Source organism: Leuresthes tenuis, unplaced genomic scaffold (genome assembly GCF_036924035.1).
Source record: "Leuresthes tenuis unplaced genomic scaffold, fLeuTen1.0.hap1 SCAF_6, whole genome shotgun sequence".
NCBI lineage: Eukaryota > Metazoa > Chordata > Actinopteri > Atheriniformes > Atherinopsidae > Leuresthes > Leuresthes tenuis.
Genome location: NW_027325360.1, coordinates 30160076 through 30175484, shown reverse-complemented (window position 1 = coordinate 30175484; position 15409 = coordinate 30160076). Strand labels below are relative to the sequence as shown.

General features: G+C 42.0%; 2 non-coding genes across 2 annotated transcripts; both read right to left on the bottom strand.

Annotated features, from left to right (window-relative positions):
• Positions 1-5195: 5195 nt before the first annotated feature.
• LOC140310857 (U2 spliceosomal RNA) lies at positions 5196-5379 on the bottom strand. Its single transcript, XR_011916887.1, has one exon. It is a non-coding gene; the product is annotated as a U2 spliceosomal RNA (small nuclear RNA).
• Positions 5380-5687: 308 nt separating this feature from the next.
• LOC140310722 (U5 spliceosomal RNA) lies at positions 5688-5801 on the bottom strand. The gene has a single exon (XR_011916766.1). It is a non-coding gene; the product is annotated as a U5 spliceosomal RNA (small nuclear RNA).
• Positions 5802-15409: the final 9608 nt, after the last annotated feature.

Genomic DNA, 15409 nt, shown 5'->3' with positions numbered 1-15409 from the left:
TCTTACCCGCTTTTTCCAAACTATGGTCGGCTATTCACAGCTTCCTCTCCACCATACTTGTATGGTGGGATATTCACACCCACTTGCATCCGAAGACCTCCGCCCCAAATTTTGTTGATATTTAGTCGGACATTCGCACCTTACCCGCTTTTGGCAAACTATGGCCTTCTTGCAGCCAAACAACTCTGATCTTGCTTTTGATGATGTAAGGTTGGGCATTCAGACCTTGCTTCACCTGCTTTTCACCAAATATAGTCGGACATTCACACCTTCTTGCAGCCGAACACTTCCGCTCCACCTTTTAGTGTTCTATCACACCTTTTTTTTCACCGCATTTTATACATTATGGTTGGAAATTTTCAACCACTCTCATCCGAAGACCTCTCCTCCCACTTTTGTTAATATATTTGAACTTTAGTTTGACATTCAAACCTTCTTGCAGCTGAACCACCTCCGCTCCCTGTTTTGATCATATATGGTCTGGCTACTACCTTTTCTTACCCGTTTGTGAGTAATTATGGCTGGACATTCACACCTACTTGCAGCCGAACACAACCTCTCTCGCCTTTGATGATGTATGGACCGGCATTTTTACCTTTTCTAACACATTTTTCAGCAATTATGGTCGGAGATTCACACCTACTCACAGCCGAACAACTCCGCTCCCGCATTTGATGATGTATAGTCGGGCATTCTCACCCTTTCTCATCAGCTTTTTGCAAATTATGATCTGACATTCACACCTACTTGCAGTCGAACAGCTCTGCTCCCGCTTTTGATTATGTTTGGTTGGATATTCGAACCTTTTCTTAACTTCTTTTTACATATTTTGGTTGGACGTTCACACCTTCTTGTAGCCGAACACTTCCACTCCTGCTTTTGATGATGTATGGTTGGGCATTCACACCTTTTTTTTGCCCATTTTTCAGGAATTATGGGTGGACATTCACACCTTGCAGCTGAACACCTCCTATCCCACTTATGCTCATGTGCGGTTTGATTTTCGAAAAGTTTCTTTCATGTTTTCTAGCAATTATTGATGGACATGTAGACCTTCTTGCAGCTGAACACCTCCGCTCCCGCTTTTGATCATACATTGTCAGGCATTCGCACCTTGTCTTACCCACTTTTTACAAACTTTAGTCAAACAGTCACACCTTTTTGCAGCCGAACACCACCTCTCCCGCTTTTGATGATGTATGGTCCAGCATTCTTACCTTTTCTAACACATTCTTCAGCAATTATGGTCGGACTTTCACACCTTCTTGTAGCCGAACAACTCCGCTCCCGCTATTGATTGTGTACAGTCGGGTATTTTAACCTTCTCTTACCCGCTTTTTACCAACTATGGTCGGACATTCACACCGTCTTACAGCGGAACACCTCTGCTCCCGCTTTTTACAAACCATGGTCGGACTGTCACATCTTCTTGTAGCCGAACACATCCGCTCCCGCTATTGATTGTGTACAGTCGGGTATTTTAACCTTTTCTTACCCGCTTTTTACCAAGTGTGGTCGGCCATTCACACCTTCGTACAGCGGAACACCTCCGCTCCCTCTTTTGATGGTGTATGTTCGGGCATTCAAACCTTTTCTTACCCGCTTTTTCCAAACTATGGTCGGCTATTCACAGCTTCCTCTCCACCATACTTGTATGGTGGGATATTCACACCCACTTGCATCCGAAGACCTCCGCCCCAAATTTTGTTGATATTTAGTCGGACATTCGCACCTTACCCGCTTTTGGCAAACTATGGCCTTCTTGCAGCCAAACACCTCTGATCTCGCTTTTGATGATGTAAGGTTGGGCATTCAGACCTTGCTTCACCTGCTTTTCACCAAATATAGTCGGACATTCACACCTTCTTGCAGCCGAACACTTCCGCTCCACCTTTTAGTGTTCTATCACACCTTTTTTTCACCGCATTTTATACATTATGGTCGGAAATTTTCAACCACTCTCATCCGAAGACCTCTCCTCCCGCTTTTGTTAATATATTTGAACTTTAGTCGGACATTAACACCTTCTTGCAGCTTAACCACCTCCGCTCCCTGTTTTGATCATGTATGGTCTGGCAATACTACCTTTTCTTACCCATTTGTGAGTAATTATGGCTGGACATTCACACCTACTTGCAGCCGAACACCACCTCTCCTGCTTTTGATGATGTATGGACCGGCATTTTTACCTTTTCTAACACATTTTTCAGCAATTATGGTTGGAGATTCACACCTACTCACAGCCGAACACCTCCGCTCCCGCATTTGATGGTGTACAGTCGGGCATACAAACCTGTTCTTACCCGCTTTTTACAAACTATGGTCGGACATTCAAACCTTCTTGTAGCCGAACACATCCACTCCTGCTTTTGATGATGTATGGTTGGGCATTCGCACCTTTTCTTACCCATTTTTCAGTAATTATGGGTGGATATTCACACCTTCTTGCAGCGGAACACCTCCTCTCCCGCTTATGATTATGTGCGGTTTGATATTCGAAAATTTTCTTTCATGTTTTATAGCAATTATTGATGGACATTCATACCTTCTTGAAGCCGAACACATCCACTCCTGCTTTTGATGATGTATGGTTGGGCATTCGAACCTACTTGTTGCCCGTTTTTCATTAATTATGGGTGGACATTCACACCTTGTCGCAGCCAAACACCTCCGCTCCCTGTTTTGATCATGTATGTTTTGACATTCGCACCTTTTCTCACCTGCTTTTTACTATTGTCGGCCAATCACAGCTTCCTCTCCACCATACTTGTATGGTAGGAAATTCTCACCCACTCTCATCCGAAGACCTCTCCTCCCGCTTTTGTTAATATTTAGTCGGGCATTCGAACCTTTTCTTACCCACTTTTTACAAATTATGGTCGAACATTCACACCTACTTGCAGCTGAATACTTCCGCTCCACCTTTTAGTGATGTATAGTTGGCATTTGCACCTTTTGTTACCCTCTTTTTATACTGATTGCTGAAGATTAAGTTGTTCTTTCTCAAACTACAATTTTTTTTTAATTGTTGAAACTTGATTTGAAGTGGATAAATAAGGAGGACAAACAGTTTTAAGTCACGCTGATAGAAGAAATTAATTTTATAACAAAATCTGTATTTCGTCATATGTCGAGAGATGCTTATTGCTGAAGAAGTTCTTTCACATTCTACAAAGTACGTTGTTTATCGTTGAAACTTGATTAGACATGAATAAATATGAAGGACAAAGCAGTCTTAACTTGGTTTGAGTTAATTAATTCGTTTTATAGGAGAATCCGAATTCGTGCTTATTTTCGGATTCCTGAAGAATGAGTCTGGTTCTTTCTCATAATACAAAGTTTGTTGTTTATTGTTGAAACTTCATCAGAAGCGAAGAAATAAATGAATGCCTATCAACAAATGTGGGATCTAAACTCTACTGCTTCCTCTAAAATAATTTCTTTTCTCAATTCAGAAATGTGTGTGTGTAAGTCACAACACCCGTGACACCAAAACGGCTTTCTTTTCTCTCTTTTCTCTACACTCTGCACTATGAGCACACACACCAAATCAGAAAGGCTTTTTTCTCTCTTTTCTACATTATGGACTGTGGGGACACAAAACCGCTCTCTCTTTTTTTTTTTGATTGTGTGCCAGGGCGTTGTCTCACGTATTAGATTATGCTTAAGATACGAATGGGTTTATCAGTCACATCAGAATCCATACATACTGATCCTCCCGTAATAAAATGGTCGGATCTTATCAAACACACTTTGTTTCTTGTGACAATCAAGTCAGCGAAACAGCGTATACACGTCAAGACACTGAATCAAGTTTGCCACAAGAACTCATAAGTTTGGCAGTATTGCTCTGCCGTCAGCAATCATACACCCATTTTATTTTCGTGAGACGTGCAGGCACCTGTTCATCTACTGTTCTATCACTATGAATTAGTTTATCTATTATCAATAAGGATACTTCTACAACTACTATCAAAGTATGTCCAGACTTCTTATGTTGTCAGTTGCTATATATGAATAAGTGGATAGCTACTGACAAGCATTAAGCATGTCACACAGCCCAAACATATAACATTTCAGGACACACCACACAGTTAACAACCACAGTGAAGTGTCAAAGCCCAAACATTCAACAGGACACTTACACAACACATTCAAATCAAACAGTCAGACAACATACAAGAACATATACCCCAGCCGGCATTGCTCCCTGCCTATTTTCCTACAGCTCACTATGTGTGCGCACACCTTTATTCACAAACTCTTCAACTTATACTCTTTTACCGAAGCTGCTACAGCTCGATTGGCCGAATACCCTTAGATCCTATTTCGGTGAATTTGACATCTGCCTTACATGTAACAGATTAGCGGTTTAGCAGTTTTAATTTAGTTTGAGTGAAGGAATTCATTTTATAGCAAAATCCGAAATCGTGAAGCACTCATGAAAGTAAGCTTATTCTCGGATTCCTGAAACTTTAGATTTGCTCTTTCTTTTACTGCAAAGTACAACGTTGTTTTTTTTGTTTAAATCTTTCTAGACATGGTAAATATGAACGACAAAGCAGTTTTGACATAGTTTGAGTGAAGGAATTCATTTTATAGATAAAATCCCAAGAGTCTGCAGAGAAAAGAGAGTGAATGCGAAGTAGACTTTAACACGGCTATGGGAGCGGGCCGAGTGTCGGCTAACCGGGAGAATTGCTTGAAAGAAACGCGACACCGAATGAGCGGTCAGAACAAAGCCTCAATACGGGATTCTCGTGGTGTTTTTGTTGCTGCCTTGTCTTTTGCATAGAGTAAAAGAAAAGGCAGCCATCGAATAGGGCCCGATTGTTCCTACTTGGTGAGATTTGCTTGGTTGAGACACTTGCTCCCCCCCCCTTGCTCCTCGGCTGACCAAGTAGGAACAATCGGGCCCTATTCGATGGCTGCCTTGTCTTTTACTCTGTGCAAAAGACAAGGCAGCCACAAACACCACGGGAACACCGTATTGAGGCTTTGTTCTGACCACTCATTCGGTGTCGCGTTTCTTTCAAGCAATTCTCCCGGTTAGCCCACACTCAGCTCGCTCCCAGAGCTGTGTTAAAGTCTACTTCGCATTCACTCTCTTTTCTCAGCAGATTAAAAGAAAGTTTCATCTTGGGCTCCCTGAAACTTCCATCCTGCATCGCTGTTTGCTTTTTCACAAGAGCAGAGAAGAGCGCACCGTTCCCAGCGGCACTGCAGTACTGGGTCGATGCTTGGAGTGAACGGAGCAAGCTTCTTTTTCAACTCCTATTCTTAAAAATCCATTTAATATGTAGTCCTCGTATAGAGGACATATTAAACTGATAAGAACAGATACTACACTTGATCTTAGCCAAAAGGCCGAGAAGCGATAACTGTCCACTGTTTCAGGTCCGAGGGCCCTTGCTGGCACAATGCGCACTTGTAGCAGTGTTCTTTTTATGGCCATAGGTGGCCAGAGTGTCACGTTGCACCTCCGCCCACCCGCTGCACTGAGCACTCTTCAGCCCTTTTAAATGGTATAACTTTGCACTCCCGCATGCTCCAGCAAGCACCATTCAAGCAACAACTTTGCACTCCAGCTTCGAACATCGGCACAATCGCAACAAGTAAGGCGACTCTACTCAGAGAAGTAACTCTGCACAGTAACAAAATTTATTTTGCACAGACAGAAAGGGCTTCACCCGCAAAGGTAAAGCCTGCCAAAAATAGAAACAACTCATTAGTGCTGCTCTCCACGAAAGTCTTTAGTAAAAGGCGAAAGACTTGTATGTTATGAAGAGAAACCAGAGTACGATTATCCGTCACTGCGGGAGCAGGGCATCAGGCTAGTTGCCATAGCCACCTTCCCCATGGTGAGCGTTGCTTGGTTGAAACGCTTGCCCCTGTGCAATCGACAAGGCAGCAACAAAAACACCACGGGAACACCGTATTGAGGCTTTGTTCTGACCGCTCATTCGGTGTCGCGTTTCTTTCAAGCAATTCTCCCGGTTAGCCCACACTCGGCTCGCTCCCAGAGCCGTGTTAAAGTCTACTTCGCATTCACTCTCTTTTCTCAGCAGACTCTTGGGATTTTATCTATAAAATGAATTCCTTCACTCAAACTATGTCAAAACTGCTTTGTCCTTCATATTTACCATGTCTAGAAAGATTTAATAAAAAAAAAAACAACGTTGTACTTTGCAGTAAAAGAAAGAGCAAATCTAAAGTTTCAGGAATCCGAGAATAAGCTTACTTTCATGAGTTCTTCACAATTTCGGATTTTGCGATAAAATGAATTCCTTCACTCGAACTAAATTAAAACTGCTAAACCGCTAATCTGTTACATGTAAGGCAGATGTCAAATTCACCGAAATAGGATCTAAGGGTATTCGGCCAATCGAGCTGTAGCAGCTTTGGTAAAAGAGTATAAGTTGAAGAGTTTGTGAATAAAGGTGTGCGCACACATAGTGAGCTGTAGGAAAATAGGCAGGGAGCAATGCCGGCTGGGGTATATGTTCTTGTATGTTGTCTGACTGTTTGATTTGAATGTGTTGTGTAAGTGTCCTGTTGAATGTTACATGTTTGGGCTTTGACACTTCACTGTGGTTGTTAACTGTGTGGTGTGTCCTGAAATGTTATATGTTTGGGCTGTGTGACATGCTTAATGCTTGTCAGTAGCTACCCACTTATTCATATATAGCAACTGACAACATAAGAAGTCCGGACATACTTTGATAGTAGTTGTAGAAGTATCCTTATTGATAATAGATCACTAATTCATAGTGATAGAACAGTAGATGAACAGGTGCTTGCACATGTCTCACGAAAATAAAATGGGTGTATGATTGCTGACGGCAGAGCAATACTGCCAAACTTATGAGTTCTTGTGGCAAACTTGATTCAGTGTCTTGACGTGTATACGCTGTTTCGCTGACTTGATTGTCACAAGAAACATGTTTTCCAAATTTCCCACAGCCTCGGATATTACAGCCGGCACAGCTCTGCCTGCTTGATTATCCATCTTTACACAGAATTGAGAATGGCTAAGAGGGGTTAAGATATCTACTTATATATATATACACACATTTACTTTACTTCGAAATCACGGCCAAGTCACGGTTAATTCTCTGTATAAGAATCTCGCTACTTCTCATGAATGCCCGAGCTCTTGATCTTTCACGTCGGATGGTAGCGTTTCTTTTCCTCCACAGACGAGGGTCGGGCCGGTTTGGAGGATTTATCCGTTCTATTGACAGATCGGCCTCTGTGGTTGAAGGAGAAATAACCATAAAAGTATTTTGAATATACCTGGTTCAGTGATTGTGAATTTAAAAAAAATAAATAAATAAAAAAAATAAATAAATAAAAAAAAATTAAGAATTAAAAATTTAAATTAAAGTTTAAAAAAAAAAAAAAATTTAATTAAAAATTTAAAATTTAAATTAAAATAAATGAAAAAAATTAAAGAAATTATATATAAAAAAATTTAAAAAAAAATTAATAATAATAATTTAAAATAACAATAATAATAATAATAATAATAATAATAATAATAATAATAATAATAATAATAATAATAGGCTGTACCTTTCATTAGCCCTTCGACAAGCGACAGTCTGTTGCGCACTCTATTGCACCGCCGATTCTACACCACGGACCTCACGGGAGCTATAACATCAGATTCTGTCAAATTGAAACACAGTTTAATAGCGTAAAATAGATAAATAAATAAATTTAAAAAAAAAAAAACCTTGCTTAAGTATACACTATGTGAAATTTGCATAGATGTTACCATGTAATGCTCCCGTTGAATGCAGCACGGATAAGTGGACAGAGCAGTAATAATATATCAACTGGCTTGTTTTACAGGCACCAGACATGAGTTCTACTGGAAAAAAAAAGGCTGCGCTCTTTTAACCCCTCTCACCCTTCACGCTCTCCCTATGCGTCACATCCGTGTTGATGACGTATGACGCTTACGCGCTCACGTGAGAAAACAAAAACAATGAGTGATGAGTTTTTTTTAAAAACTTACCCCGCTGATCAGGCTGTTTAGCGAGGGGTCCCTCCTCCCCGCGAGCAACGCTTGGCGCCTCTAATAGCTGCGCCGTTATGCAGCCTAGTAAACCGACAGCCCCTTCAGCCCCTGCAGCCGTGTCGGTATGGTAGCCGCTCACAGGCGACTCGGGTCGTTGGGTTTCTCGTGGGCTGTAAGGTATACTCGGTGGTGTGTGTAGAACAGATGTTTCCTGCCGTCCGTCCTCTGTACTAACACTCGGACACTCAGTTGAAAACTGGTTGTGTTGTACAGGGAGCAGTCTTCGTCGTAGCCGGGATTTATTCAGGGAAAGTCCGTTTCCCCCTCCCGGCGCGTTTAAAGTCAATTCACCTTCGAACACGGCTGGGTTCTTCTTTTTTCGGCCTTGCTCCACACTGTTTAGTAAATCTGTGAACAATTACATCTGTTGTTATTTCATTGAAACATTTCACTTGTTAAAGGTTATTAAAGTTAAAGTAACATTACCATAATCGGCTTGCGTCAATATGAAGTCATCCAAATCCTCTGCGTCCAACTCTGGAAATTAACACTCTGTCATGGTGTGGTAATATAATTATACACGCATTCATATGTTTATCATCAGATCTTTTTTACTTACCGTTGAATACTCCTAAGAGTGCCAAAGAACCGCCGGTTGGCTGTGTATGGATGTCAGCTCTTGTTTTCCGTCCTAAAAAAGTTGTTTGTTGTTGGTTTTTTTTTTTTTTGGTTTTTTTTTGTTGTTTTTTTTTTTTTTTAAAGTTTTAAGGAGACTTTTTGCGTACCTGTGTCCATGGTTCCTATCCTGTTGGTTGAGCCCCTGACGTAAATGCCTGAACCATTTTATATAGTCTTACCCCCCTCCATAGAAATAAGGGAGTGTTTTAAAAATTTCTTGAAGTGCTAATTTCAACCCATTTGCTCTTCACACTTAGTTTATATCCACCCTACGGTTAGTAACAGATTGATTCTGTTTACTTGTGAAGTAAGACGTTGTCTCATTCCCACACAGCATGGTGCATCCTAGTGAACATCATATATGTTCATTTGTTTACTTGCGAACTAAGACAACGACATATACTGTTTACCACACTGTACTTTGCATTCTTAATGAACCCATTTGTCCTTACTGTTCAGTGCCACAGCATGATGCATTCTTACGACCCCCTGCAGTTGGCTCTCATAGTATCAGTCAGAGCGAGAACTACATGTAAACTTTATGGGCAACCTGTTCTATTAGTGAATTCTCTGTAGATTAGCCCATGATACCATATACAACATGTATGCAAACTAAGAGGGAAACCTTTTTCATGTAATTTAAACCTACCTCTATTTGCTATAAACAACCCATCCTCCGTTCAGTGTCACAGTATGGTGCAGCCAGAGACAACCAGATGTCTGTTAACACCCCCCCCCCCCACCCCACCCCACCCAAATCCATGCAGTGCTAGCAACACCTGGTAAAAGGAGGACTTTCCGGCACCCTGAGCCTTGCTCGTACGAGACTTAAAATGTTATCTCATTCCCACACAGCATGGTGCATCCTTGTGAACATCATATATGTTCATTTGTTTACTTGCGAACTAAGACAAGGACACATACTGTTTACCACACTGTACTTTGCATTCTTATTGACCCGGGCCATTTGCCCCCTACAGCCCAGTGCCACAGCATGATGCATTCTTACGACCCCCTGCAGTTGGCTCTCATAGTATCAGTCAGAGCGAGAACTAGATGTAAACTTTATGGGCAACCTGTTCTATTAGTGAATTCTCTGTAGATTAGCCCATGATACCATATACAACATGTATGCAAACTAAGAGGGAAACCTTTTTCATGTAATTTAAACCTACCTCTATTTGCTATAAACAACCCATCCTCCGTTCAGTGTCACAGTATGGTGCAGCCAGAGACAACCAGATGTCTGTTAACAGACCCCACCCCACACATCTAATTATTTTCCCATCTTTACCTTACAGGGACCGGTCTTTGAAGCTGTTAAAATGCTGACCGCTTCTACAACTTAACCTTTTCTATTAACCCTAACCCTTTCTCTTATTTAAACATTCAACTAATATATTTCTCACAACCTCCTGACTTTAGCTGTAATAATTCTTAACCCTAGCCATAAACTCCCCCTTCCTTCCTTAGATCTCTTCAACAGATGGCTAATCTATGTCAAACAGAGGTCACACGTCAAAATAGCTTGATCGATCGATAAGAGGTCAAAAGTCATATCCCCAGATGTCAGCAAACGGATGTCAAACAAAGGTCACCTGTCATATTAATTTGATTGATCGATAAGAGGTCAGAGGTCACCTGTCAAAATGAGTTTGAATAAAGGTGTCCTTTTATTTCTCTAATGCGGGAGCGGAGTTGTTCGGCTGTGAGTAGGTGTGAATCTCCGACCATAATTGCTGAAAAATGTGTTAGAAAAGGTAAAAATGCCGGTCCATACATCATCAAAGGCGAGAGAGGTTGTGTTCGGCTGCAAGTAGGTGTGAATGTCCAGCCATAATTACTCACAAACGGGTAAGAAAAGGTAGTAGCCAGACCATATATGATCAAAACAGGGAGCGGAGGTGGTTCAGCTGCAAGAAGGTTTGAATGTCAAACTAAAGTTCAAATATATTAACAAAAGTGGGAGGAGAGGTCTTCGGATGAGAGTGGTTGAAAATTTCCAACCATAATGTATAAAATGCGGTGAAAAAAAAGGTGTGATAGAACACTAAAAGGTGGAGCGGAAGTGTTCGGCTGCAAGAAGGTGTGAATGTCCGACTATATTTGGTGAAAAGCAGGTGAAGCAAGGTCTGAATGCCCAACCTTACATCATCAAAAGCAAGATCAGAGTTGTTTGGCTGCAAGAAGGCCATAGTTTGCCAAAAGCGGGTAAGGTGCGAATGTCCGACTAAATATCAACAAAATTTGGGGCGGAGGTCTTCGGATGCAAGTGGGTGTGAATATCCCACCATACAAGTATGGTGGAGAGGAAGCTGTGAATAGCCGACCATAGTTTGGAAAAAGCGGGTAAGAAAAGGTTGGAATGCCCGAACATACACCATCAAAAGAGGGAGCGGAGGTGTTCCGCTGTACGAAGGTGTGAATGTCCAACCATACTTGGTAAAAAGCGGGTAAGAAAAGGTTAAAATACCCGACTGTACAAAATCAATAGCGGGAGCGGAGTTGTTCGGCTACAAGGTCTGAAAGTCCGACCATGGTTTGTAAAAAGCAATTAAGAAAAGGTTCGAATATCCAACCAAACATAATCAAAAGCGGGAGCAGAGCTGTTCCACTGCAAGTAGGTGTGAATGTCCAGCCATAATTACTCACAAACGGGGGAAGAAAAGGTAGTATTGCCAGACCATACATGATCAAAACAGGGAGCGGAGGTTCAGCTGCAAGGTGTGAATGTCTGACTATAGTTTGTAAAAAGCGGGTAAGACAAGGTGCGAATGCCCGACAATGTATGATCAAAAGAGAGAGCGGAGGTGTTCGGCTGCAAGGTCTGAATGTCCAACCATAATTTGTAAAAACCGGGTAAGAAAAGGCTCGAAAGCCCGACTATACATCATCAAAAGCGGGAGCGGAGGTGTTCAGCTGCAAGAAGGTGTGAATGTTCGACTAAAGTTTGTAAAAAGCTGTTAAGACAAGGAGCGATGTCCCGACATTGTATGATCAAAAGCGGGAGCGGCGGTGTCCAGCTGTGAGTAGGTGTGAATGTCCGACCATAATTGCTGAAAAATGTGTTAGAAAAGGTAAGAATACTGGACCATACATCATCAAAAGCGGGACAGGAGGTGTTCAGCTGCAAGAAGGTGTGAAAGTCCGACAATGGTTTGTAAAAAGCGGGTAATAAAAGGTTCGAATGCCCGAATATACATCATCAAAAGCGGAAGCGGAGGTGTTCGGATGCAAGAAGGTGTGAACGTCCAACAAAAATATGTAAAAAGAAGTTAAGAAAAGGTTCGAATATCCAACCAAACATAATCAAAAGCGGGAGCAGAGCTGTTCGACTGCAAGTAGGTGTGAATGTCAGATCATAATTTGCAAAAAGCTGATGAGAAAGGGTGAGAATGCCCGACTATACATCATTAAATGCGGGAGCGGAGTTGTTCGGCTGTGAGTAGGTGTGAATCTCCGACCATAATTGCTGAAAAATGTGTTAGAAAAGGTAAAAATGCCGGTCCATACATCATCAAAAGCGAGAGAGGTTGTGTTCGGCTGCAAGTAGGTGTGAATGTCCAGCCATAATTACTCACAAACGGGTAAGAAAAGGTAGTATTGCCAGACCATATATGATCAAAACAGGGAGCGGAGGTGGTTCAGCTGCAAGAAGGTTTGAATGTCAAACTAAAGTTCAAATATATTAACAAAAGCGGGAGGAGAGGTCTTCGGATGAAAGTGGTTGAAAATTTCCAACCATAATGTATAAAATGCGGTGAAAAAAAAGGTGTGATAGAACACTAAAAGGTGGAAGAAGACCATAGTTTGCCAAAAGCGGGTAAGGTGCGAATGTCCGACTAAATATCAACAAAATTTGGGGCGGAGGTTTTCGGATGCAATTCGGTGTGAATATCCCACCATACAAGTATGGTGGAGAGGAAGCTGTGAATAGCCGACCATAGTTTGGAAAAAGCGGGTAAGAAAAGGTTTGAATGCCCGAACATACACCATCAAAAGAGGGAGCGGAGGTGTTCCGCTGTACGAAGGTGTGAATGTCCGACCATACTTGGTAAAAAGCGGGTAAGAAAAGGTTAAAATACCCGACTGTACACAATCAATAGCGGGAGCGGATGTGTTCGGCTACAAGAAGATGTGACAGTCAAACCATGGTTTGTAAAAAGCGGGTAAGAAAAGGTGCGAATGTCCGACAATGTATGATCAAAAGAGAGAGCGGAGGTTTTCGGATACAAGAAGGTTTGAATGTCCCACCATAGTTTGTAAAAAGCGGGTAAGAAAAGGTTCGAATGCCCGACTATACACCATCAAAAGCGGGAGCAGAGGTGTTCCGCTGTAAGACGGTGTGAATGTCCGACCATAGTTGGTAAAAAGCGGGTAAGAAAAGGTTAAAATACCCGACTGTACACAATCAATAGCGGGAGCGGAGTTGTTTGGCTACAAGAAGGTGTGAAAGTCCGACCATGGTTTGTAAAAACCGGAAAGAAAAGGCTCGAAAGCCCGACTATACACCATCAAAAAGAAGGTTTGAATGTCCATCAATAATTGCTTTAAAACAAGAAAGTAAATTTTCGAATATCAAACCGCACATGATCATAAGCGGGAGAGGAGGTGTTCGGCTGCAAGAAGGTGTGAATGTCCACCCATAATTCATGAAAAATGGGTAAAAAAAAAGGTGCGAATGCCTACCAATACATTATCAAAAGCAGGTGTGAATGTCAGATCATAATTTGTAAAAAGCTGATGAGATAGGGTGAGAATGCCCGACTATACACCATCAAATGCGGGAGCGGAGGTGTTCGGCTCTGAGTAGGTGTGAATGTCCGACCATAATTGCTGAAGAATGTGTTAGAAAAGGTAAGAATGCTGGACCATACATCATCAAAAGCGGGAGAGGTGGTGTTCGGCTGCAAAAAGGTGTGACTGTTCGACTAAAGTTTGTAAAAAGTGGGTAAGACAAGGTGCGAATGCCTGACAATGTATGATCAAAAGCGGGAGCGGAGGTGTTCAGCTGCAAGAAGGTCTACATGTCCATCAATAATTGCTAGAAAACATGAAAGAAACTTTTCGAAAATCAAACCGCACATGAGCATAAGTGGGATAGGAGGTGTTCAGCTGCAAGGTGTGAATGTCCACCCATAATTCCTGAAAAATGGGCAAAAAAAAGGTGTGAATGCCCAACCATACATCATCAAAAGCAGGAGCTGAAGTGTTCGGCTACAAGAAGGTGTGAACGTCCAACCAAAATATGTAAAAAGAAGTTAAGAAAAGGTTCGAATATCCAACCAAACATAATCAAAAGCGGGAGCAGAGCTGTTCGACTGCAAGTAGGTGTGAATGTCAGATCATAATTTGCAAAAAGCTGATGAGAAAGGGTGAGAATGCCCGACTATACATCATCAAATGCGGGAGCGGAGTTGTTCGGCTGTGAGTAGGTGTGAATCTCCGACCATAATTGCTGAAAAATGTGTTAGAAAAGGTAAAAATGCCGGTCCATACATCATCAAAGGCGAGAGAGGTTGTGTTCGGCTGCAAGTAGGTGTGAATGTCCAGCCATAATTACTCACAAACGGGTAAGAAAAGGTAGTAGCCAGACCATATATGATCAAAACAGGGAGCGGAGGTGGTTCAGCTGCAAGAAGGTTTGAATGTCAAACTAAAGTTCAAATATATTAACAAAAGTGGGAGGAGAGGTCTTCGGATGAGAGTGGTTGAAAATTTCCAACCATAATGTATAAAATGCGGTGAAAAAAAGGTGTGATAGAACACTAAAAGGTGGAGCGGAAGTGTTCGGCTGCAAGAAGGTGTGAATGTCCGACTATATTTGGTGAAAAGCAGGTGAAGCAAGGTCTGAATGCCCAACCTTACATCATCAAAAGCAAGATCAGAGTTGTTTGGCTGCAAGAAGGCCATAGTTTGCCAAAAGCGGGTAAGGTGCGAATGTCCGACTAAATATCAACAAAATTTGGGGCGGAGGTCTTCGGATGCAAGTGGGTGTGAATATCCCACCATACAAGTATGGTGGAGAGGAAGCTGTGAATAGCCGACCATAGTTTGGAAAAAGCGGGTAAGAAAAGGTTGGAATGCCCGAACATACACCATCAAAAGAGGGAGCGGAGGTGTTCCGCTGTACGAAGGTGTGAATGTCCAACCATACTTGGTAAAAAGCGGGTAAGAAAAGGTTAATATACCCGACTGTACACAATCAATAGCGGGAGCGGATGTGTTCGGCTACAAGAAGGTGTGACAGTCCGACCATGGTTTGTAAAAAGCGGGTAAGAAAAGGTGCGAATGTCCGACAATGTATGATCAAAAGAGAGAGCGGAGGTTTTCGGATACACGAAAGTTTGAATGTCCTACCATAGTTTGTAAATAGCGGGTAAGAAAAGGTTCGAATGCCCGACTATACACCATAAAAAGCGGGAGCGGAGGTGTTCCGCTGTAAGACGGTGTGAATGTCCGACCATAGTTGGTAAAAAGCGGGTAAGAAAAGGTTAAAATACCCGACTGTACAAAATCAATAGCGGGAGCGGAGTTGTTCGGCTACAAGGTCTGAAAGTCCGACCATGGTTTGTAAAAAGCAATTAAGAAAAGGTTCGAATATCCAACCAAACATAATCAAAAGCGGGAGCAGAGCTGTTCCACTGCAAGTAGGTGTGAATGTCCAGCCATAATTACTCACAAACGGGGGAAGAAAAGGTAGTA